The sequence below is a fragment of the Vanessa cardui genome, chromosome 19 (assembly GCF_905220365.1).
Source record: "Vanessa cardui chromosome 19, ilVanCard2.1, whole genome shotgun sequence".
NCBI classification, from domain to species: domain Eukaryota; kingdom Metazoa; phylum Arthropoda; class Insecta; order Lepidoptera; family Nymphalidae; genus Vanessa; species Vanessa cardui.
Window position 1 is genome coordinate 3,475,521 of NC_061141.1, and position 25,908 is coordinate 3,501,428.

General features: G+C 33.2%; 1 protein-coding gene and 1 non-coding gene across 2 annotated transcripts in view; both read right to left on the minus strand.

Moving 5' to 3' along the window:
- LOC124537864 (transcription factor SOX-6) overlaps nucleotides 1-25,908 on the minus strand; it is a 298,209-nt gene that overhangs the window by 117,570 nt on the left and 154,731 nt on the right. The window lies entirely within an intron of this gene.
- On the minus strand, nucleotides 5,319-5,390 carry Trnad-guc. The gene has a single exon. It is a non-coding gene; the product is annotated as a tRNA-Asp (tRNA).

Here is a 25,908-nt window from a genome sequence, read left to right on the forward strand (position 1 = left end):
CAAACGTAAGTGAAGTTTGTTTAAAGTTGGTGATGTAGATATGTGTGCAGCCACCCTGTTACGACGACGCCCCCCACCTAACCCCCCCAGCGTCTTGGAAATGCTTAGTTTCGCTTCTATAGACATTTTGTTTGTCCCTTATTCTTGGTTTGAGGCTTGGGTTCGGAGATAGCTGTCTTTATAACGTGGGACGCTCCACAAAGGATCTTTTGATGTTCTTTAATACGAAGGTTTGTAAAGATACGTAAATTATTAAGAAATTAGGTATTGCTAATGAAAAACGGTATCGTTGACGCTTCGATTGTGAAATTATGTTTTATAAATGATAGCGTAGCGGATGAAATGGAATGTATGATAAGAATATCGCTGGTTCGAAACCGATTAACGATAAAATACGTATATCTCAGAATCTATTAAGAATCTAACCAGATATCTAGACTATCATTTATAGCCTTGCAAATAATATAAATATATTAATGTATGCAATCTACGCTAGTAGGTATTAGGTTAAATATACTTTTTATTGTTTTTAACTCAAATTGTAAAAGTTTTTAATATAATCTCGAAATCGGGTATCTGGTATTCTATACGCCATATTAAACCTTTCGTCTTATCGCTACCCCATAAAACTAATATTTAAATTTAAAATAATCAATTAATAATTAAATTGAGATACGAATTATATACAATAGTTACAAAATAATAAGTACTAAACTAACACACACACACATTTACACATACACAGAAGTAATTATATCAAATAGAATGGAATCGATTTTTAAAATTTGTTACATCTTATTAATAGTTACACATATGTACACACACATAGATAGGTAGATACCCACATATACAATAGAACGTATTCTAATTTCAAAAACTCTTTAAATTTCATTACAATAAAATACCAACTACCAAATCACACACACATACGTATGAAGCATAAACAATCCATGTACCTATGGATTAGATTTTTCCACTCACACTTGGAGAAAATAAAAGGACAGAAATAACAGCACATAGAGACAGGGGGAGACAAGGAACCAAAAAGTAAAAAGTTGAGGGATGAGCAGTCCGCCTTTGTGTTACACCCCCGGACGGTGTGCAAAAACATTTTACATACATTTTTAAATAATCCCACGAAAATATCTGATCTTGTATACAGGTGATGGAGTCGAGATGGCCCAGTGGTAAGAACGCGCGCATCTTAACCGATGATTGCGGCTTCAAACCCAGGCAAGCACCGCTGATTCATGTGCTTAATTTGTCTTTCTAATTCATCTCATGCTCAGCGGTGAAGGAAAACATCGCGAGGAAACCTGCATGTGAGAAATTTCATAGAAATTCTGCCACATGTGTATTCTAGCAACCCGCATTGGAACAGCGTGGTGGAATGTGTTCCAAACCTTCTCCTTAAAAGGGGAGGAGGCCCTTAATTTACAGGCTGTTGTTGTTGTTTAAATAATCCCACGAAATTATCTGATCTTGTATACAGGCTGATGTGAAATTAATTTTGGAACTTTATATCTATATTTTAGTGACTGTTGTTGTTTCTAGTCTGAATTTAAATTACCATCAAAATAAAAAAAAAAAATCTGATACGATTGAAATTGCAAGCAAAATATCAACTGTATACAACACTATTTTCTGATTTAAATACAAATCATATATATATTTCAGTATTATAGATTAATTTATAAAAAAACGACCCACGAATTCCATTTTCAAAATTGAAAAATCATAGTTTAAATGTCCCAATACCAATGATGATAAAAAAGCGTGGAGTTAATACCTGTTGACTTCCAAGCAGTATAAACATACTAAATTAAATAATTGTATTTAACTAACTTGACTTTGTATTTTTTAAATGTTGAAAAAGAGTAACTACTGAGTTTCTAGCCGGTTCTGCTCGGTAGAATCGACTTTCCGAACCGGTGGTAACTTCATTTAATTTTAAAATGATGATTCAAAAGTGCTTGTAAAAACCTACTTGAATAAAGTTTATTTTGATTTGATTTGATTTAATAATAATAATCAACCAGATTTTAAAAATAGAATCGAATTCCTTTTTAATACTTAGTGTTGTCTGTTTTATAAAAGATATAGATGAGAAATGTAAGCCAAAATGACTATAAAACTATTAGCAAACTAAATGGGTTTGACAAAAACCTAAAAACTAGAGATTTATGTAACAATTAAATTGTTATATCGCCTGTTTTTATAAATTGGCCTTTCATATAATATATCAAACTTAAAACAGATTCAGCTATTAAGAAACAATTTTCGTAATGGCGTAGGATTAGCTTTTAAATAGATATTTATTGTACAAAATACCGCATTTTTCGTCAATGTATAAAATGTCTTTTTTTTATATTATAGAAATGGAATGATTATGACGTGGTTGAATTATTTATTTTTATTCTATTTTTTTATGGATTAGGTTGTCGTGCGAGCATATGGGCCACCTGATGGTATGTAGTCACCATCAGCCATAGACAATGACGCTCTAAGAAATATTAACTATTCCTTACATCGTCAATGTGCCACCAACTTTAGGAAATAAGATGTTATGTCCCTCGTGCCTGTAGTTTCACTGACTCACCCTTCAAACCGGAACACAACAATACTGCGTACTGTTGTTTAGCGGTAGAATATCTGATGAGTGGGTGATACCTACCCAGGCGGGCTTGCACAAAGCCCTAAAACAGATTAACAAAACATTTAAATTGTTAACAGTATAACATTGTGTTGCTATCCGTATTTGTTCATTCGAAATAATAGAAACAGAAGATCATTTTATTATATAATTAAAATTAATCCTATTACTGTGTTGTTTTCGATTAGGTATATAAAAAAAATGTTAAATTAAATATTTTTTTTGCTATCTCTACTCCTGGTTTGCAAAGCTCGGGGAGGCGAAATTAAGAGACACTTTGTGTTGGTTCATAAAGGAATGTACGGCTACTGAATATATTTAAAAGTATTTTTAAGGATATTCTACATTTTCAGTTAGTTAACCTGCCTTCACAATTATAAAGATCAATTAACACTGAGCACTGATATCTTAAATGACACTTGAGTTACCATTAGGTTATCGAATTCTTTTTTTAAATTTATTCTTTAAAATGACAGTTATAAAAAAATGCAAATAGACGATTTTTATGATCCGAGATGGCCCAGTGGTTAGAACACGTGCATCTTACCCGATGATTGCGGGTTCAAACCCAGGCAAACAACGCTATATATACCTATGTGGTTAATTTAGGAATATATATTAAGGAAAACATCGTGAGGAAACCTGCATATGTCTAATTGCACGGAAATTCTGTCACATGTGCATTCCACCAACCCGCATTAGAACAGCGTGGTGGAATATATTCCAAACCCTCTCCTTAATAGGAGAGGAGGCCATAGCCCAGCAGTGGTTAATTTACAGGCTGTTACTTTACTTTCATAGTCGATATTTATATACCTATAATCGGGATTAGAACTTGATATGATTTGATATTGTACCTAGACACAGTATTATATATTATATAATAGTTGTGCCCTAATGTGCCGAAGCTATGTGATAAGCAGACACACATACAGATAAGAATTGAAATATATATTATTTTAGTATACATATGTACCGAATATACATATGCAATTAGTATAGTTTAGTACAGTTTTTTATTTATTTATTTCACACACAAGTTTTGTTTACATTATTTAATGTCAGCCCTGAATTCCAAACTAGCTTTCGCTGTGTTTTGGAAGTCAGTTCCTTCAAAGATGTTAGGTTACAAATTTGTTTCTTATTATAAAAGTAAATGAATAAGATAAAAAACAATTATAAAAATAAAAAAAACACAAAAGAAGTTATTTATCAATGTATGTAGTGAATTAAAATAATACATAGTTACTATTATGTTTAATAGTGTGTGTACGTGTAATAGTTGAGTATAAAGCGGTTATTTTATCTAAAACAGATATTCACTAGAGAATCTAAAAAAAACTTTACCAAACAATAATAATTTCAATGGATTTTTTTTGTTATTATAATTGATAACAAATTATAAACTGTATCTTGTATTAATGTTTGCATTTAATATATTCAATGATTTGTCGCAAACACCTTCGCCGTAGTTATGAATGAAACAGCCGTTCAGGGCTATTTCGGCGCGTGCGCAGGTCAGAAATAACACGCATAAGGGCATGCCACGGTATCTGTAAATATAGCTTCTATGTATGTTTGTTACATCAATGTGTTTCATTGAATATTTTGTTATTATTTACTTTACGTGTTACGGCATTTATGAAGCTATATTTAACCCGACGGCTCAGTGGTTAGAATGTCCGAATCTAGATTGAAGAGTGTGAGTTCGAACCCGGACAAGTAAACTTTTATGTAATTTGTGTTTATGAATAGCCTTGGTGATTAAGAAAAACAATGTGAGAAAACTTCCATGAATCATCAGGAAAATCTACCGATCGGCGTAGTACGCAGCGTAGTAGAATATTCTCCAAATTTTCTTTTCATAAGGATTTGAAATAAATAAAAGGTCATAAGCGTCCAATATATTATTATTTTTTTATAGTTTAATTATTTAAAATAATAACTAAGGAACTAATGACAATTGAAAATGATTGAGCACAGATAACAAATCGTCAGAAATAAAAACGGAAAATTTTACATAATCACCGAAGTATTTCATTTCATTCATAATACCAGAAGTTAACCGTATATTAAACAAATGAATAAATAAAAAATAACTAGGGAATTCCCAGTTAATAAATATAGATTCTAAATACACAAGCCATTAGTATAATATTCGGTCGTTACGTGCCCCTACAACCAGGTTAATTGGCTATAAATTATAATAATTCGTATATTTGCAACCCACCGCTGACTTTATGTGAATTGATCGACTTTATAAAATGTCGTGTATTTTGAGGTTTCGTGTAAAAAGTTTTTATTAAAAATAATTAAATTAATATTTTGTTAATAATGGTTTAATACAATGTCATGAAAATATTGCAGATTCAAAATGTTTCAAGTGTTACTATGTTTTTTTTATGAATTTAATTCGTATATATGCTTATATATGTATAGATGTAACTTAGATATAGCTTTACTTGGTGATAGGGCTTTGAGCAAGCACATACAGGGTTATATATATTATTATTTAAGGCCAGGCTGGTTAATATTTGCTATAGCGTCAAAATATATGACAGGTGGTGACCACTTCAATGACGGTCAGGTGAACTATATACTCGTCCGAATACCTATACCATAAAAAAGGGTAAAAAATAATAAAGGAATTCAGTTGCAAAAGGAACTCCACGGCGGGGAATCGAACCCCGGTCTCCCGCGTGACAGGCGGGGATACTCACCACTATACTACCGAGGATTACGTGTATCATGCCGAAATAGCTCTACAGTATATCGATTCGCAACGAATATGTAATTTGATAAGTAAATTGATAAAAGTGTTTATTTCTCATAATTTTTTTATACATTAAGTATAAAAAAACCCTGTTCTTTTCCTTAGCTTTCATGCTTTTGATTCATTCGAAATATCATCGAAATCGATCCAGTGGTTTAGGTATTGAGTCACAGAGTTGCTTTCGCATTAATATCAAATCAAATCAATTTTATTCAAGCAAACTTCACAATGAAGCGTTTTTGAATCGTCAATAATTAAATACTACCACCGTTTCGGAAAACAGCTTCTAGCGAGAAGAAACGGCAAGAAACTCGCATAGTATTATTAGTCGGTATAGAATATAGATTTACTCTAAATAGAAAAATATTATGCAAGATATAAATATAAGAAATAAATATCGGTCTGTCTGTTAATAAGACTTTGACACCGTTTGACCATGAAATTTGGCACCTATATTCATTATTACTTGGAAAATGTATTTACCAATGCCTCATTGGTCTATGTCTATGAGGCCTATCTTGGAACATGGGTTCAAACCTTAAAACCAGCTGATAAAGAAGTAATTAAATGCGCTCGGAAGCTAAAATTGATATAGTTTACATATGAATACATCCGTGCGATACTTATATTAAATATAGGTACTGCAGAAATTGTTTATTAACGACATCACATTACAAACTTCTAAAATTATCAGGGTTTCTTTACTATATTGTCCACGTATTATATAGAAATACCTTTTTCTCGAATCACTCTACCTATTAAAAAAACCGCATCAAAATCAGTTGCGTAGTTAGACATAAGGACAGTGACAGCGATTTTGTTTTATACTACGAGTATGTAGTGATACACGAATTAATCGCATTACAATAATGCATATCATTCTTTTATGGTATAGGTTGGCGGACGAGCATAAGGGCCACCGGATGGTTAGTGGTCACCATCACCCATAGACAATGACGTTGTAAGAAATATTAACCATTCCTTATATCGTCAATGTGCCACCAACCTTGGGAACTAAGATGTTACGTCACTTGTGCCTGTAGTTACACTGGCTTATCTTTCAAACCGGAACACAACAATACTGAGTGCGGTTATTTGGCGGTAGTACCTACCCAGACGGGCTTGCACAAAGCCCTAACACCAAGTAAATAAACAACCATGAAATATTGTTTCTAAAAAAATATCTAATCAACTACGTAAGTTGAAGTATTATCGTTAATCCTTGCATATTAATGTCTTCATTCTAATTAATATTCCTCAGAGCGCGGTAACTTCGGACACTGACACAGGCATCCGTTTTATGTCTGACTTATGGCGAACAAAGTCAATTGTCTCGGCTAAATCTGCTCTTGAAATAAGGTAAAAAACATTTGTCCCGACTCGATGTGGGAAGCGAAGCGAATAATATAGTCAGATATGTTATCACCAATTTTTTTTTGTTAATGTGTTTGTTTTAATTTTCAGGATGTACTGGCTGTGATACTGCTGGTTTTATGAAGCCACTATAGAATTTATTAAAGGTACAAGGCATCGTTCTTAGTTCCAGAGCTATGTACAGAGTGGACAGTGTATACATTTTTGTTTTATGTTAATGTATGGACTATATAATATGTTTCAATTAAACAGGCTTTATTTTATATGCCCTCTAAAAAGCATTTGCAACAATATACGTAAAATACGGATAATTTCTAACGAGTTATATATATATCACATCTGTACATATATACCTATGTATAGCTATATATGTACATATGTAACAATACTGTAATGTAATTTATATGCCTCATGTTTAATGGAATAAATTATTTTTCACAAATAGGTGTTTATTACCAAAGTTTGATCATTTTGAATAAAGCTATATTTTCGATTTATCAACGCTATCGTTTAGCTATGCCAGTGAAGCTGTTACTTAATCGAGTACTAAAACAGGGTTAAGTTCAAGGTAAGACAAGTGAGTCTTAGTTTTCATGTGACACTTCGAGTCTTATTCCTGTTTCCCTTTATCCCTTTGTCACGAGTCCGGAGTGATTACTGTCGTGTCGGAACAAACGGACAAACATGTTGGCAAAAAGGTATACCTATGTTACGCACTTGTTTCGCTGACTTCTATCATAATGGCCAAATGGTTTAATGTTTTTTTTTTTTTTGTATTTGTATTGTTATCAAACCCAGGCAAGCAACACTGAATATTCACGTGCTTAATTTATGTTTATAATTCATCTCGTGCTCCGCGAAGGAAAACGTCGTGAGGAAACCTGCATGTGTCTAATTTCGTCGAAATTTCTAATTAATGGGAGAGGAGTCCTTAGCCCAGCAGTGGGAAATTTACAGGCTGTTACTGTTGTTTTCCAGTTTGAAAGGAAAGAGCCACAGTAAGCCACTTTCCTTTCAGACACACAAACGACGTAACATAATATTTCACAAAATGGTGAATTGAGTTCTATGTGTAGTGACCATATTACTTGAAGTATTTTCTCCGTCCCATTTGACGTGAAAATAAAAAGTAGGCTCTGGAATCCAAACTGAGACTATATCATAGAAGACGTGGGCTTTTGATAGAAAACGTTAATAATTTTCTACTGATCTGACCTGGGTTGAGACCTAGGGTCTGGGGGGTTGTATAGGGGTACACTGTATTATAAGGGTATATAGAGGAACCAGACCTTCGTTGGCTCGGCTTCCAAAACCTTTCGGGAACCATCAATCATTATTTAACAGCAGTCAAAATACTTTAATAAAAAAGCTATACAGAACAGACAAGCATAATTCTAATTGAATGCGGTCGCAGCCGAAGTACAGCTAGCATAAAAATACTCGTATTTTTATCCAATAAACACCTGACACTGTCAATTAGTCTACATCTGACAGCCCTAAGGAATTATTTAATTACGATATATACGACAGAATTGACATATCATGTGTGACATATAACACATACAAATATAACTTTCATAGAGCTTGAAATTCGAGTTAAGTTTTGTATTGTTTTTAAAATAAATAGCTATTCTATTTTTAAATTTTTTTTTCTACTGTTATTTCAGGACGAATGTAACTTTCTAAGAGGCAGTGAATTTCAGCATAAAGCATTTAATTAACAGCGCTGCATCCGCTGAAGGATTTGATAACGTAAATATCGAAATATTAAAGTCTAATATAATGGGTATTTGTAGCTACATTGGTTAAATTCAATATAAATGCTATTGTTATAATTTGTAATGATAATGATGAATAAATGTATAAATCTGGCAGTTTAGTTTTTAATTATAATATTACATCTTTAATTATAGAGTCAAGACCATATCAATAGTTATGACCTATTTGTTTGTTATATTTATAGTCTAAATGCTTTGCGTTGCTTTTAGCGTTTCTTTTTCTTTTCTTGTAATGAATTTTAGATATTACATAATAATCTCGATTCTATCGAATTTAATTTTAATTTTGAAAGAAAAGTATTTAAGTAAAGCAATACTTTAATTGACTTCAACTAATTACCGATCAATTACTTTTTATTTTAATATAGGTACATAACACAGTTCAATAATTATATTTAATAAAAAACAAATGATCAGCGTACCCTTGCGTATTCGCTGCTAATTATAAATTAAATATAACAAAACAATATGCGGTAAAAGCACAACGACATCCGATTCCAGATCTTTTTATTTCGCTAATATATCAATCAGTACTCTATTATAAGGGCGCAGAGCTGCGCGCGCGCAAGTGGCCGGGTTTCCGCTTATTATTGAGAGAGTCACGAAACGCACAGTAATGCTTTGTTTGAAGTCACTGTTCAATACTTACTGTGTAATGGTAAGTTGAATATAACATTTAATTAATTATCATAGTCTGTACTTGTTAATTAAGATTGTGTCTGTCAAAAATTAGTTTAGAAAAGAGGTTTTAGTTTTGTTTTTTTTTTTTTTTAATATATGCTAGTTTCTTTCATATTGTTTAATGAGGAATGTTCAATAAGGTTTTGGAAAAGTAGCAGAGCGGATATGTCAAAATTATGTCATCGATATTTTTTTAAAGCATGTCGAGCGTTTGTCGACAAAAAACGTAAGTGAAACCGGAATATTGGATGATAAGGTTTATAAAGTGATGACGCTGTTGATTGTAATTTACAATTCTAAAAATAATTTAAAATATATGATATAATTTTCATACTTTATTTGAAACTCCTTTATGATTTAGTCCTTACTTATTGCAATTATTTCTAATAAGATGTAAAGAAGAAACATATGATTTAAATATAGTGCTATTCGCACTTAAATTTAATATGACAATCTATTAAATTATAAGATAAATTTTATCCAAATATCTGGGTACCTGATGTTATGTAGTCACCATCTAGATCTAATTTGACTACCTAAGTAATAATTTTGTCAAAACAGCAACTATGATATTCGCAACAACCAATTCTATTGAAACGAACAACAGTATTATCGATGCATAAAATGGTTATGAATTATTGTGATCTATTTTAGAATTGCTCTTAAGAATGGGCTCGGTTTAGTCCATTTGTGTTCGACCGGTTTTGTTACAGCCGTTCAGCTAATATAGGAAGACGGGATTATACAGACAGACGTCTCGAATTGTCTTGAATGTGCGACTTGTTGTGTGTGAATCTTATTAAGCATATTCTAACTCGCACGTTTGGTTATGTTCGCGAATATTTGCTAAGATATTTTTAATTGAAAATATTGTATGAGATTAATGGACTTATGAGCTGTTTGTTTGAATGCTTAAAAAGGCTATTTGACAATGCGAAAAATAAATTGTGAATTATTGTAATCAGTGTATATTATGAGTTTAAAAATGGTTATTTACTAACGAAAGTTGAAAATAATACTTAATTTATTCATAAATCCATAAATAAAAATGCAAATTTTCAAACGTTTGTCACGTGACACAAAACGCTCCTTTTGGCCGGGCTTATGATGTAGTCACTTTCTTGTAAACTTTGCTTTTCTACTATATATACCACAGATTAAAATACTGTAAAGTGACGTCACCGACCCCATTCTAGCGTCATATTGTCCAAGTAGCGTTTTTGCGCGCTATTTAAATATGAAATTTTTAATATGATATTTTTCGGCAAATATGTACTAGAAATAAAAAACACAACTTTTACTGGGTTCCTTAACTTCTACTAAATAAGATAAAATGTATTTTAAAAACCAGTCAAATAGCCTATTATCACATATTATATCTATGGGTTTTTCTTATTGTATCTTTGTAATAGCGTATCCAGGTATTGCTGTAAGTCTATACTGTTTACAGCATTTGCAAGATGCCGTGACGGCCCTCGAAAGTGAAATAATTATCAATTATTTTGAGTATGTGTGCGTATAACTAAAAGAATAAAATAAGAGCAGAGGTGTCTCAGTTAAAACGGCTGCGTCTTAATCGATATTAGCGGGTTCAAACCCACTGAATTTGAATGTGCCTAATTCGTTTATAATTCATCTGTGGTCGAGTGGTATGTACACCGGTTTTCATGGGTACGCCACTCTGAAGTCCCGGGTTCGACTTCCGGCCGAGTCGATGTAGATTACTATTAGTTTTCTATGTTGTCTTGGGTCTGGGTGTTTGTGGTACCGTCGTTACTTCTGATTTCCATAACACAAGTGCTTCAGCTACTTACATTGGGATCAGAGTAATGTATGTGATGTTGTCTCATATTTATATATTATTTATATCTCATGCCTACTGGTAAAGGAAATTATGAGGACACGTGAAAGTAACCAATTTCAACCAACTGTGTATCTACCAATCTACATTGGATCAACGCGGTGGAATAAGCTCCAAACCTTCTCAATGGAAGAGGAGACATCAGCCTAGCAGTGGGGGGAATTTATAGTCTGTAATAAAATATTGACTGGTAAAAATCTTATTGAAATTTATGTTAATATTGCATATAGATTAAGGGGTATTCAATTAGATACATAGTATTTAGTATCCTGGGTATGTATCTGACCTTGTATAATCTAGTATCACAGTTTTCGAGTTGACGACAGCATGTGAGAAAGCATCGACGAATGGATCGTGTAACGCTAATTCTAGGATTATGCAATTGTCATAATATATCTATTGAACTGTATATATGTAATTATCGAGAAACCAATCATACATCGATTGTTTGCTTCCGACAATTACAACTATTGTTAATACGCAATCATCATTGTAGGAGCTGAGATGGCCCAGTGGTTAGAACGTGTGCATCTGAACCGATGATTGCGGGTTCAAATCCAGGCAAGCACCACTATATATATGTGCTTAATTTGTTTATAATTCATCTCGAGCTCGAAGGTGAAGGAAAACATCGTGAGGAAACCTGCATGTGTCTAATTTAATCGAAATTCTGCCACATTGCCACCAACCCGCATTGGAACAGCGTGGTGGAATATGTTCCAAACCCTCTCCTTAATGGAAGAGGAGGCCTTAGTCCAGCAGTGGGAAATTTACGGGCTGTTACTTTTACTTTGTTTTTAATTATCATTGTACGTTAAAACAATCATCGCTCTAAATCACATTTTATTTTAAGACACGAATATGGAATGACATAAAGACCTAAATATAATTGTGAATATAACAAAAGTGAACCATTTAAAACCGACGACAGTTTACCTCGTTTGCGCATTAACACCTAATTAATTCATATTTCACAATCGAATCATTCACTGTCACTTATATCTTTCAAACAATATATATTTTTAAGAGCCAGCGACGGACGTTTTGGCGCAAAATGCCCGAACTTCCGGTGCAATCCGCGCGTACAATCACCGCGTCCGGTTTGAGGATGCTTTTTTCGTCTTTAGTCATTCTCTACCTGATGATCATTGCTATTTTAATTTGTCGTAATGATGATAAATTCGTTTCTTTAAATAATACTCAGGATAACTTTTTACATTGCTAAAATTTCAAATGTTTTTTCTCTGTATATATCAATGATCCAAAGCTTTTTGTTTTTATTGAATTAGATAAATTTGCTTTGCTAGGTATCCCATTAACAAATCAAATCAAAATATACTTTATTTAATTGTTCAAGACTTTTGCGAGCTCTATCCATTGTTATTTTACATGAATAGATTTAATATAATATCGTTACAGAATGTTCTCTCTACCGAGAAGATTTGCCAAGAAACTTTTTGTATATTTCCTGTGATCGTAGACCTATAGTGTTGCAATGTTAAGCTCGAAGTCTTCTTTAGAATAGAAGAGGATTTTGCCCAGCTGTGGGAGTGGGCATTAAACGAATTGTTAATTTAAAATTTCAAATTTCCTAAAGAAAACTAGCAGTTAAAACAATAAATCTCGATGTACAAAAACTATAAAATTATTTATGCACTAAATGTAACCTAACTTAATTAAACAATTATACCTATTGCTTTTTTTTCATAGCAACATTTTTTTTTATTTTATTATTGTAATTATATATTACATAATTTTTAATCTACGTGTTTGACTACGACTACGTGTGAAGTTGATTAAGTTGTAACTTAAATGTTTATGTAACCGACCTAATTATTACAGCAATAATTATGTCTAATTAAAACTGCAATTAGTATACACATATCATAGAATTGTAATATTTCATATATTATTGTTATTTGTGTTTGCAATTCTCATATTATTTATACATATAATAAAATTGGAGTGTCTGTTTGTTATATTAAAACAGCCCTTTTTACTCTTTTACGGTACATAATTATACCAAAATAACAATTTTTGTCGGTCTGTCTGTCTGTTTGTTGCGGCTAATCTCTGGAACGGCTGGACCGATTTTGATGGGACTTTAATTGGCAGATAACTGATATAATAAGGAGTAACTTAGGCTACAATAATATTCGCGGGCACAGCTAGTTAAAAATATAACTAAATATGAATCGTATTACTTCAAAATTGTCGCGTTTAATTCGAATTGGCTTTTCAGCAGTGAGTGACATGATTCAGCGACTTGTTGATATAAATTGAACAAGCTATCACAGGCAAGATAAATGTTTGCTCGCCGCCCCTATTATTACAGGGTTGTATTGTTGATAGGGTGTCACACGCTACTGACAAATTTAGAACTTTATGCAAATATGTTTGATATACATAATATATCTTATCATCGTAGTTTTAAAAACAATCAATGAGAAAGTATGCAATATTTGAATTTAAATCCTATTGTTAAAAACATAGGGTTTAAAATAAATAAATAACGTAAAGATTCTAATGAGTTTCTTCCAGGTTGTATTGTTTAGAATCTTCATTGTGAACCGGTGGTAACTGTAGCTACTTAATATAAATAAAGTATGTATTGATTTGGTTTGAATTAACGGGCAACATTTTACTTATAATTTTGTTTATCTTTTATATATCAGCGTTTTTTATACTCATCACTGTTGTGAGACATATAGATATAAAGATAGGGCTTTCTGTCTAAAAAACTTGTTGAGGTCGATTAGGTTAGTATCTATAATTATATTATTCCACTATGATATAGTAACAATTTATATATTTTTGTTTCAGTCAGCCAGGCAGGGTACATCGTGATTCTCTTGGGTGACGGGCCATTATCATCACCATACTGGGCCTACTTATCTTTCCCATATTTAATCAAAAACGTACCTAATAACCAGTCACCTTTATCAAGTTTTGTATATATTTAAACAGTGTTAAGTTACATTTTCTATAACCGTAAGTTTAAAAAGTCATAAAATTATATTATATGACGCATGAGCCAGCCCTATCCAAACAAAAGGGTGGGTTTCGTAGTGGAACACTTGTTGCTCCCCTAACAATGAGTTTATTTCAATTTAATGGCACCCCACACGAAACATGGTCCGAATAATTCAGTAGCGGTTAAAGTGTACGCCGAGATGGCTCAGTGGTTAGAACGCGTGCATCTTAACCGATCATTACTGGTTCAAACCCAGACAAACACCATTGAATTTTCACGTGCGTAATTTGTGTTTAAAATCATCTCGTGTTGTACTGTGGGTAAAAATCTTGAGGAAACTTGCATGGACCTAATTTCAAAGTAATGATGTCACTTTTGAACCCACCACTCCATATTGCAGCAGTGTGGTGGAATGAGCTCAAAAACATGTTTTCAAAATGGAGATGAGGGCTTAGAAAACTAGAGAAAATGACTCATCGACACCCAGTACCCAGTACCTACTGGGAGACGGCCAGTCATTTTAAATATTATAAAGATACTTCGTGTATTTATTTTTTTATAATTAGATACTTGCTTTTTAAAACGTTCCGACGAATTTACCTGAAACAAATAAGATGTAAACATTAGTAAATAAAATCGTGTTTTTTATAATAAAATATTAGTTGTTATGTTCATTAAAACTATTTGCATTGTAAATATTTTATCTTAATTTGAAAATATCTCAAAATTAATTTGCTATAATTTTTTAAATTGAAAATAGAACGTCAAATTTACGAATTAAAAAAAATTAAGAATACTATAACGAATTATTTTGGTATGCTTTTTTAAAATTTGAAAATAGAACATAAAATTAACTTTATTATATAAGGTTGTATATGTTTTGTAGGATTAATCCGATCGATATTTACGATACAAGCGCGACAGCGATTGAGATGTCTCGGCCCACGCAGCATTGTGTCCCGAGAAACATACGAGTACGTGGATGTATTCTCGCCTGTTATGTTCGTTTAGCACGTATACATGCGATCCAGCGTTAAAAAAAAAGAAAATTGCGTCACAATAATTTAATTCGATCATTGAAATGTTGGATTCTTTAAGTTGACTTCAAGACCAGGGATTCCCATTATATTTCATTACGTCATATTTTCCGATTTATAAAAAACTAGCGACCCGACCCGGCTTCTCACGGATGCAATACTGATACTAAATATACGACACGATGCCGTGACGTGAAGCGTTGCATCGTATGGAGTTATGTGATATTTACCAGATACTAGTGGGTTTTGAATGCCCGTATTTGTCCACTGCTGGACATAGGCCTCTTCAAGTGCACGCCACTGCGGTCTTTCTCCGGCTACTCGCATCCAGCTCCTGCCTGCCGCCTTGCGTATATCGTCACTCCACCGTGCCCGAGGACGTCCTACACTACGTTTGCCGAGACGCGGTCTCCACTCTAGAACGCGTTTTCCCCAATGGTTGTCGGTTCTGCGACAAATATGACCAGCCCACTGCCACTTCAGCTTACTAATCCGGTGGGCTATGTCGATGACTTTGCTTCTTTGAATTCATGAAACTTAATTTTTTTTTTTTAAATCAGTAGGTATAATATTAGTTCCGTTGGATCTGGAGTCTGTCGAAAACAGTTGCTTTCATTTTGGTTACATTTTTTATTTTTATTTTCTCTCTAACTGGCCAGTAATTTCTTTCTGCGCTCTAAAGTTAAATCTTTTTAAAATCCTAACAATAAAGTATATTGCAATCAAGAATCCTTTTTTATTTTCTGCACATCTACGACTGGAGCCCCTCAAAATGAGGCCAGAACTGATTTTTACGCAATCACGTCCCATAATCCCTGGGACAAAAATTGGCTTACACTGTTAATATACCTATAACATGCAATTATATTATTAGTGATATTAAATATATCATTTTATTTTAAATTGCATTAGTAGTATCTAACTCTAGTATTACTCGTATATGGAGTGTTAAAGTATTTGCTTTTTACTCTTATTGGCAACAATTGCCGTGTTGATTCCGATCGCGTTCATTCCCTTGTTTAATGTATATCGTGCTTGCACGCAAATGTTTAGTTTACGTAGTTTAATATATTAGTTTTCAGATGGCATTACAAATAATATTTTATTAATTGTAATAATATATGTTATAACTAGCTGTTTCGAACTTTGTGTGAGTGAATAAAAAAAAATATTTTTGTTGCCTAAGTTACTCCTTATTATATCATATTTTTACAAGTAAAACTCCCGTCAAAATTGGTCTAGCGTTCCAGAGATAAGACGGAACAAATAAACAGACAGACAAAAAAAAGTGTTGGTTCTTAAGTGTTAGGCAAATAAAATTATGTCTTTTCGTGGAGTTCATGTTTGCTTCATACCAAACTTCATCAAATTCGGTTCAGTGGTTCTTTTTTTAAATAAATATAAATAATAATATATTGGTCGTGAAAGAACGACAGACAGGCAGAGTTACTTTTACATTTATAATATTAATATTGTAATAAATAAATAAATAAATATCAATATTGCACAACATCACATACATTACTCTGATCCCAATGTAAGTAGCTAAAGTACTTGTGTTATGGCAAATTAGAAGTAATGACGGTACCACAAACACCCAGACCCAAGACAACATAGAAAAGTAAAGAATTTTCTACATCGACTCGGCGGGGAATCGAACCCGGGACCTCAGAGTGGCGTAACTGTGAAAACCGGTGTACACAATACTCGACCACGGAGATTGTCTTAATGCCATAATCAATTCGCAAAAATATGTGATAACACATGCTCTGCTATAACCATAATAGCCCCACTGAGCAAGTTATGCCCCTTGTGGGGCCTGTAGTTACACTGGCTCTTTAAGGCAACGTCTCAATTGCATATACTAACAAGAATATCTTAAAACTCAAAGATGGGTCTAAGATTTACAGTTGCAGTTTACGATTCAAACTATTATAATTAACAAATTTATGATCGAAATTTTAATGGGATCCAAAGGTCCGATGCAAATGGCGCGCATTTAACGGATTAAGCGACAGTTATTTAGTATGCAATTACATATTATATGTTATTATGTTATTAAAACGTAGACACAATGGTATTTCGGATTATGACCTTTAAAGTGGTAACACTTATCGTTTATATTTAATTTTGATATTGGAATTGTTGTTCTGTACAAAGACAGAGCTGAGAGGGCAAAGTGTTTCGAACGCGTGCATCTTAACCGATGATTTCGGGTTCAAACCCAGGCAAGCACCACTATTAATTTGTTCAGACGTAAATCAGATTTAAGTTCTTTTTGACACATGGAACTTTACAATCAATTCCAACTTCAAGACTTCAACTTGGAAAAACATATTTTTCAACCCAGAATTTGAACCTAGGACCTCAGTGTCAAACTTATAATCTAGTCAATATACCAACGAAACTCAGTAAGAAAATAAAAACCCAACCAATTTAAATGAAACCCACTAATGCAAATGCTCCACAACATATTAACCAGTTAATTTGAAGAGTTCCCATGGACGGTACACCTTCATAGCAAAAATAGCACGCTAATATATGTCCGGTTTGAGTAAGCTACAAAACCCAGTGTCGTATATTATGTTGAGACATTAACCGTTGTAAAGCTCGTGTCATAGACACCATTATTGTATATGCACCACAACGTTTACTAAAATAGATAATTACCCATAAACAACAGAATTTATTTGACTTAACGTTGGAAATGAATTATTATATTGTAGATATTTAACGCTATCGTTTCGTAAACGTTTTGTTGTAATGAGTTAAACCAATTACGTGTAATTATGATTGATGAATGGCCCAGTGGTTAGAACGCGTGCATCTTAACCGATGATTGCGGGTTCAAAACCAGGCAAGCACCGCTGTTTCACGTGCTTAATTTGTCTTTATAATTCATCTCGTGCTCAGCGGTGACGGAAAATATCGCGAGGAAACCTGCATGTGTCCAATTTCATAGAAATTCTGCCACATATGTATTCCACCAACCCGCATTGGAACAGCGTGGTGGAATATGTTCTAAATCATCTCCTCAAAGGGAGAGGAGACCTTAGCCAAGCTGTGGGAAATTTACAGGCTGTTGTTGTTATGGCAAAAAATATATATGTTTCGGATGATGTTTTGCCTATATATGGCGTAAGTATTATAGTATAAATTGTATATATTCCTATTGAAATCAGATCATAACAACAGGACATCTCAAAGTAATCATTATGGCATTCTCATCTGCGGACTAGAGATATGATATTCACTTACTACTTGGCTCGGGATCAGCGGCATCGCAAAAAGACCTAAAGATCCTTTCATTCAGAGAATGTTCGGTGTGATATCGAGACGGAGATAGCGCATTTACACGAGAGCGACAGGGACAGAATACGATCTCGGTTTGATTCTTGGCAATTGTCCACCGGAAGGCGGCTTTTAGCAATAAAATAATGAACTGAAATACAAAGGTTCATTCAGCTGAGTGAGGTGTGCATTAGTTTTTTATATGCCACTGATAAATGTAATATAAGGTTATGTTATATTTAATATAATCATTAAATTTATTAAGGCTAAGAACACCATTAACTAAAAACTTTACTAAAATCGCCATATAAATTAGTATTGTTGTCTTCCGTTTGGTGAGACACATTATAAAAATAAATCAATATTTCTTAGCGTCATGTTTGTGAGAGGTGGCCACTGACTGATCACTGGGCTATTAGGATAACTATTATTTAAGGTACGAATAAGTAGGTATGTATACTTAATAAAGTGTTCTTATAAATCATTAGAGACCCGCCCCGGCTTCGCACGGGTGCAATGCTGATACTAAATATACTACAGAATTTGTTTATTTACATCACATTTGAAACTTCTAAAATTATCAGTGTTTCTTTTCTATATTGTCCATGTATTGATTCCATGTATGATACAAAAACCTTCCTCTCAAATAACTCTATCTGTTTAAAAAACCTCATCAAAATCCGTTGCGTAATTTTATAGATCTAAGCATACATAGAGCTGACAGCGGTAAGCGACTTTGTTTTATACTGTGTGATGAAGTCATGAATTTGGTGGTGTTAACTGAATTATTCCTAAAGTTTCTTTTTTAATGCTAAGAGTTCAAAGTTAGTTAGTTCTAGATATCAAATTTAATTTGTTAGGTTATTAAAAATGAGATTGGACGTTACACTGACGATACATTCTACAACAATAATTACTAATTCTTAATAATCATGACTCAAGATTGCGTTAAAAATTAGTCATTATTCCATAAAAGTAATCATTAAGTGCCTCATTAGATTTCGCGGCAAAGTTTAATCTATAATTACTGTGTTAAAACTGATAACGCGTCGTTTTTCTAAAAATTATCATCAAAGTCATCAAATTTTACATCGCTATTAAATATTGTTAGAATAATACATTAGAAGGTGACGATCATCAAACGATTTTTAATACGCGATAAATTTTATAGATGCTTTTAAAATTATGTTTAATTATAAATATTCAAATCTAGACCTTTACTTAATGTTATATGGTTTTCCTCCTAGAATGAGTCAAAGGGGAAATGGAAATTAACATTACGTAATCAAGATATGAAGATCCATACAAGCCCAATGGTTAAAAATCAAAAATCACTTTTGAATCATATTTGAATCATTTAACAACCATTTTAAGTGAAGCTACCGCCGGTTCGTAAAGTAGATTCTAACAAGCAAGAAAATCAGTAGTTACTCTTTTAAACATTTAATAACAAAATCACAAAAAGAAAAACCGACTTCAAACAAAACACTATCTTAAAATATGCACTAAAAAGTAATAAAAATAATTGCGTATTCAGAAATTTTTTTAGAGTCCTCCTAAGTAAAATGAAATGAAAAATATTAGACTACTTAAAAGTCGATTTACGATTATATGACGTATTTATAATTACTGTTGTAATTGGAGCCATACAAAAAAATACAGACGAATTGATAACTTCTCCTTTTTGAAGTCGGTTGAAAATACAGTCATGTAATTAAAAACAATTACATATGTAAGTATGTAATATATGCTGCCTGGAAGTCAACAAGTATTAACTCAGTTGGACTATGGAAATCTTAACGGAAAATTATGATTGACAAAAAATCAACTAATCTTCTTGTGCTTTCATGCTTTGTGTTAAAGCAATACATTGTGTAATTTGCACGTTGCAAATTAAAATCTATTAGAAGTGTAACCAAGCGTAATAAATGCTATTTCTTTAGTGCAACCTGTAAAACATAACTCTATGTATCACTTACGACATTATCAAAACCGGCGTAATGATACGCCATTTTGATACGTGTGTCTTTAAAATTCTTTAATTATTATGATCAATATCGCTTATCAACCTTCAACACATTGTTCTTATATAATAGTAGTTCTGTCAACGATTTTATTATTACGTATTTTGAACACTAAGAATATAATTTATACCGTACAAATCCTAATAAGATATGGCTCTGAGGCTTCCATCATCGTGAATGGTAATACATTTTAAGGAGTAATCAATCAAGCTTTGTCTGCAGACTGTATAGATTTTAAATTGAATTTCTGTTAACAATGCGCGGATTACAGGCCGTACTTTGTCCGACTATGTACTATAATACAGCTGTGAAATAACAAGCAATGGTTTTACGTATAGGGAAACATACAGAGCGCGTTTCGCAAGACGTGTTTTTGGTTGTGAAATAGTCATTGCGCAATGGAAAGCACGGATTTCGTTTGCGTCGAATGAATATCAGAACGGATTAAGATATAAAGTACTATTGATATATACAATGGTGTGGGATTATGTGTTATTTATAAGGATTTTTGAGTAGCAACTTTGTAATTTGGACGTGTAGGTATTTTTCTATTGAGACTTTTAAATTGTTCAAGTGTGTGTTGAATGTTTAACATAGATATACAAAACAATACTTCTAGTGATATATTATATATTTCAGTCATAATATGATTTGGATGTAAGGTTTACCTTACTTTCCGTCTTGTGTGGAACACGCGAAAATTGTCAAAATTGACAAAACTCTCACGTAATGACCAAATGTGTGAAAGCATTATAAACACTACTATTTTATGAAACAAAGTAACCCTGCTGTGTCTGTCTGTCTGTTCGCTATACACTCCAAAACTGCTGAACGGATTTTCATGCGGTTTTTACTTATAGACAAGGGATTCATAATGATGGTTTAGTTGTATAATTTATTAAGTTGACATTTGCCAACGTGTCAGAAAAAAGCAACAAAAAATATGTTCCTAAACATATAAAAAAAACTTATGCCCAACCGTGGGAAGCCGAAACGGGCCGCTAGTATTTGCAGTGCATGCAATCATTGCTAAAAAGCAATAAGTCACAAATAAAATTATTAAGAAATATAACTTATGTAGAACCGAATAAAAGCCAGGAAGTCGTATCATATAACCTAGTAGGTAAATAAATATGAAAAAGCGCTTGGGAATTCAGTACTCTAAAAGCATTCGGACAAGCCCGCAGTAAAATATTATGAACACATAAAGAGTCTACAATGCCGGAGCACTCGCTTCGATTATCTCCCGTATTTGTCTATGTTTTATAGCGGTACTCACGTTTATAGCTTTTCGATATTATTTCACGTATTTTTTATGCAATTGGCTACCACGACCCCCTTTGACTGAGAAAGATTGACATGGATACGCCTTTATATACACATACTATTTTATTTTTTTGTCGACCTCCATGGTCGAGTGGTGTGTACACCGGTTTTCATGGGTACGTCACTCGGAGGTCCCGGGTTCGATTCCCGGCCGAGTCGATAGATTATCATTAGTTTTCTATGTTGTCTTGGGTCTGGGTGTTTGTGGTACCGTCGTTACTTCTGATTTCCATAACACAAGTGCTTCAGCTACTTACATTGGGATCAGAGTAATATATGTGATGTTGTCGCATATTTGTTGTCTCATATATCAAGGTTCTGAGTTCAAATTAATAGGAGTCCAATCATGAAAGTTACATAATTGTTTGTAAATCCGAATCTCAATCAATTACTATCTATCTATCAAAGTTGGCTAGTCTGAAACTTAAATAACCATCGTGACTAATATTATAAGGTCACCCCCACCATAATACTGAAATGATAATATCATTAACAGGTACTAAATAACAGCAACAACAACCGGCCTGTAAATTTCCCACTGCTGGGTTAAGGCCTCCTCTCCTTTTGAGGAGAAGCTTTGGCACATGTTCCACCACGCTGTTCCAATGCCAAATTTCTATGAAACTTGGCACATGCGGTGATGATGATCACGATGTTTTCCTTCATCGCCGAGCACCAGATGAATTTTAAAAACAAATTAAGCATATGAATATTCAGTGATGCTTGCCTGGGTTTGAACCCGCAATCATCGATTAAGATACACGCGTTCCAACCACTGGGCCATCTCGACTCTAAATATCAACAATAAAATTAGTAAACTCGAACTCCAGTAAAGGACAGAGGCTACTTTTCCTTAACATATGACAACCAACACTACTACTACTACTACTAGAAAAATTAAAATATATTTATTTAAAATAAATATAAAGACCGTGTCCACACATACCAACGTCCGATACTGTCCTCTTCACAATACCACTTGAGCCTATCGGGCATTTGAAATAAAAAAAAAAAAATGTTAAAATCGCCCCTCGCGAGACTCGTAAACTAGCCCGGAGTCGTCCGTCCAATTAAATATGTATGTGCTCGACCACTTTCATTACGCGGAATTTTTCCACCATAACCCTCGATTTTTGTTACTTTATATTGTTAATACGATTTTGAATTATTAAAACGTTTTATTATCGAAGGGGTGGAATGGATCAACAAAATATTGAACTATTTCAAGCTTAAATAAAACAATGTTTGCCAGACTCGAAGGAATGTGAGATCTGTTGAATAACATTTCATGGTGTTACCTTTCACCAATTTAATTAAAAAGTTAATATTATGTCAGACAATCAATTGATTTCCTTAGAAAAATATATAACAACAACAACAGCCTGTAAATTCCCACTGCTGGGCTAAAGGCCTCCTCTCCCTTAGAGGAGAAGGTTTGGAACATATTCCACCACGCTGTTCCAATGCGGGTTATTGGAATACATGTGGCAGAATTTCTATGAAATTTGTCACACAGGTTTCCTCACGATGTTTTCCTTCACCGCCGAGTACGAGATTTATTATAAAGACAAATTAAGCACATGAATCAGCGGTGCGTGCAGCGGTGCTGGGTTTGAACCCGCAGTCATCGGTAAGATGCACGCGTTTTAACCACTGGGCCATCTCGACAATATATAAGCTTTATAGCAATGTATGTATTTATTAATGTGAAAAGATTATTACCAAATTTGTGTTTACTGCTTTTTATGCATAGTTTTTTATTACAATTATTAAATACGGGTTCACGAGATATTCGTAGATAATGTCGAAATTTTGTGCTGCACCGAACAAAAATAAAAAAAAACATGGTAACTATCTCGTAATTAATAACTGTAATAATAAAAATAACCATGTTAATTTAAAATTATTTTTGATTGATCAACTGAATTGGAACAGCGTGGTGGAATATGTTCCAAACCTTCTCTTCAAAGGGAGAGGAGGCCTTTAGCCCAGCAGTGGGAATTTACAAGCTGTTGTTGTTGTTGTTGTTTTGTTGATCAACTGAATTGATTGGCAACCTATCAGCTTATAAAAAATAAACGAAGGCATCATTACCGTATTAAATATATAATATATTTCTATATACTTGTGCTTGGTGCAATCTCGTTCGGGTAGGTACCACCCGACCATCAGATATCATCAGATACGGTCTAACAACAGTACTCAGTATTCTCATGTTACAAATTGAGTAAGCCAGTGTAACTACAGGCACAAAAGACATAACATCTTAGTTTCCAAGGTTGGTGGCGCATTGTCGATGTAAGGAATGGTTAATATTTCCATATTTCAGCACCATTATCCATGGGCAGTGGTGACCACTTACCATCAAGTAGCCAATACCATAAATATATGTATATCGGCTAGAAAGCTAGAATCTCAACAGTTATCTTATAACTCAGTTAAATTAAAATAAGCTCGTTATGATAATTGATCTTCAATATTATAAATTCAATGCAACGGGTTCGTATCCCAGCGCTGGGCAAATCTGGACTCTAAAATAAACATTATTAATTCATAAATATTTGAATTTAGAATATTATACATTATAATATACATGTGTGTGTAATCCTCATACTACGAAAAGCGAAACGCCAGGCCCAGATTTAAAGGTTATTTCCGAAAATCTTTAATATAACATAACATAATATATAATTAAGTATATTTTAATTACACATCTCTAAGAGTATCAACAAAGTAATATGAAAAAGCTCGTTAATAACAATTCGCGACATTTTCTTTTGTCGTATTAATTAATATGCAACTTTGATATACATCTTGACTATTCTCAACATGACGCCATCCTTATGCGACACTCATTTTTACTTATGTACGTTAAATTACAAAGTTACATCACATCCAATACAGTGACAATATAACCTTATTACTATAGCAATAGAGTTGAGTATTTCTTTTCGGACTTTTTAGTTAAATTTGTCGGAAATATAGGGGTGTCATAATTGAGACAAAGTCGTCCCGGTGTCATTGTAGGCGTTGTATTCACACACCCTTAAACATTTGAGTTGTTTTTTTTTTCAGTAATTATGTCGTTTTGAATGATTCCAATACATCTTGGTGGAAATAAATTAACGCGTCCCTCCGCGAAGGTTTGTGCTGACGCTTTTGTGATATTGTTTTTAATAATAACAGACATTCATGTTTTATATTGTGTTGAATACAAGTAATTGTATTCGAAACTCTTTCAAAGGGTCGCTTAATGACATTTCAATAGAGCATTATTTTAATTAGTGCTGACAAATGGCGCGTGTAATAAAATTGTCGTTAATATTATTTTTAATTATTGATATAATATAGTTTTTAATTATATGACACTTCGCCCGCGGTTTTCTCGCCTTTTAGAGGGTTGTTTGTCATGCCAAGGCAAAATAATATAGCCTATGTCCTTCTTTGGAGTTTAAGTTTGCCTCATACCAAATTTCGTCCAATACAGTTCACTGGTTTGCCAGTGAAAGAGCCATAAACAGACACAGATTTGACATTTATAATATTAGTATAGAATTAAGAAAGTATTGTATATTTTATAGTTACACATTTAAAAACTTAGCTGTTTTTGTTTTATTTATTTATATAATACATTACAAATTTCTTTTACGGTATTACAAAATCCCTGTCGGGTTTATCCGCGCACCGGCATTCATTGAGAGCACTCGGAACTTTTAGTACATAAATATACTACCTATAACACTATAAACTACATAAGATTTTGAGTAACTGATGTTTGTTTATTTATCACTCATTATCTCTTGTAAATATATTTGGCTATTATTTCATCTGTTATAGTTATACTATTTACTTAAATATAAATAAATAAATAGGAGACAACATCACATACATTACTCTGATCCCAATGTAAGTAGCTGATGCACTTGTGTCATGGAAATCAGAAGTAACGACGGCACCACAAACACCCAGAGCCAAGACAACATAGAAAACCAATGGTAATCTACATCGACTCGGCCAGGAATCGAACCCGGGACCTCAGAGTGGCGAACCCATGAGAACCGGTGTACACACCACTCGACCATGGAGGGCGTCAAATGTGAGGGTATACGTTAAAAGTTTTTTTTATTATGTTAATA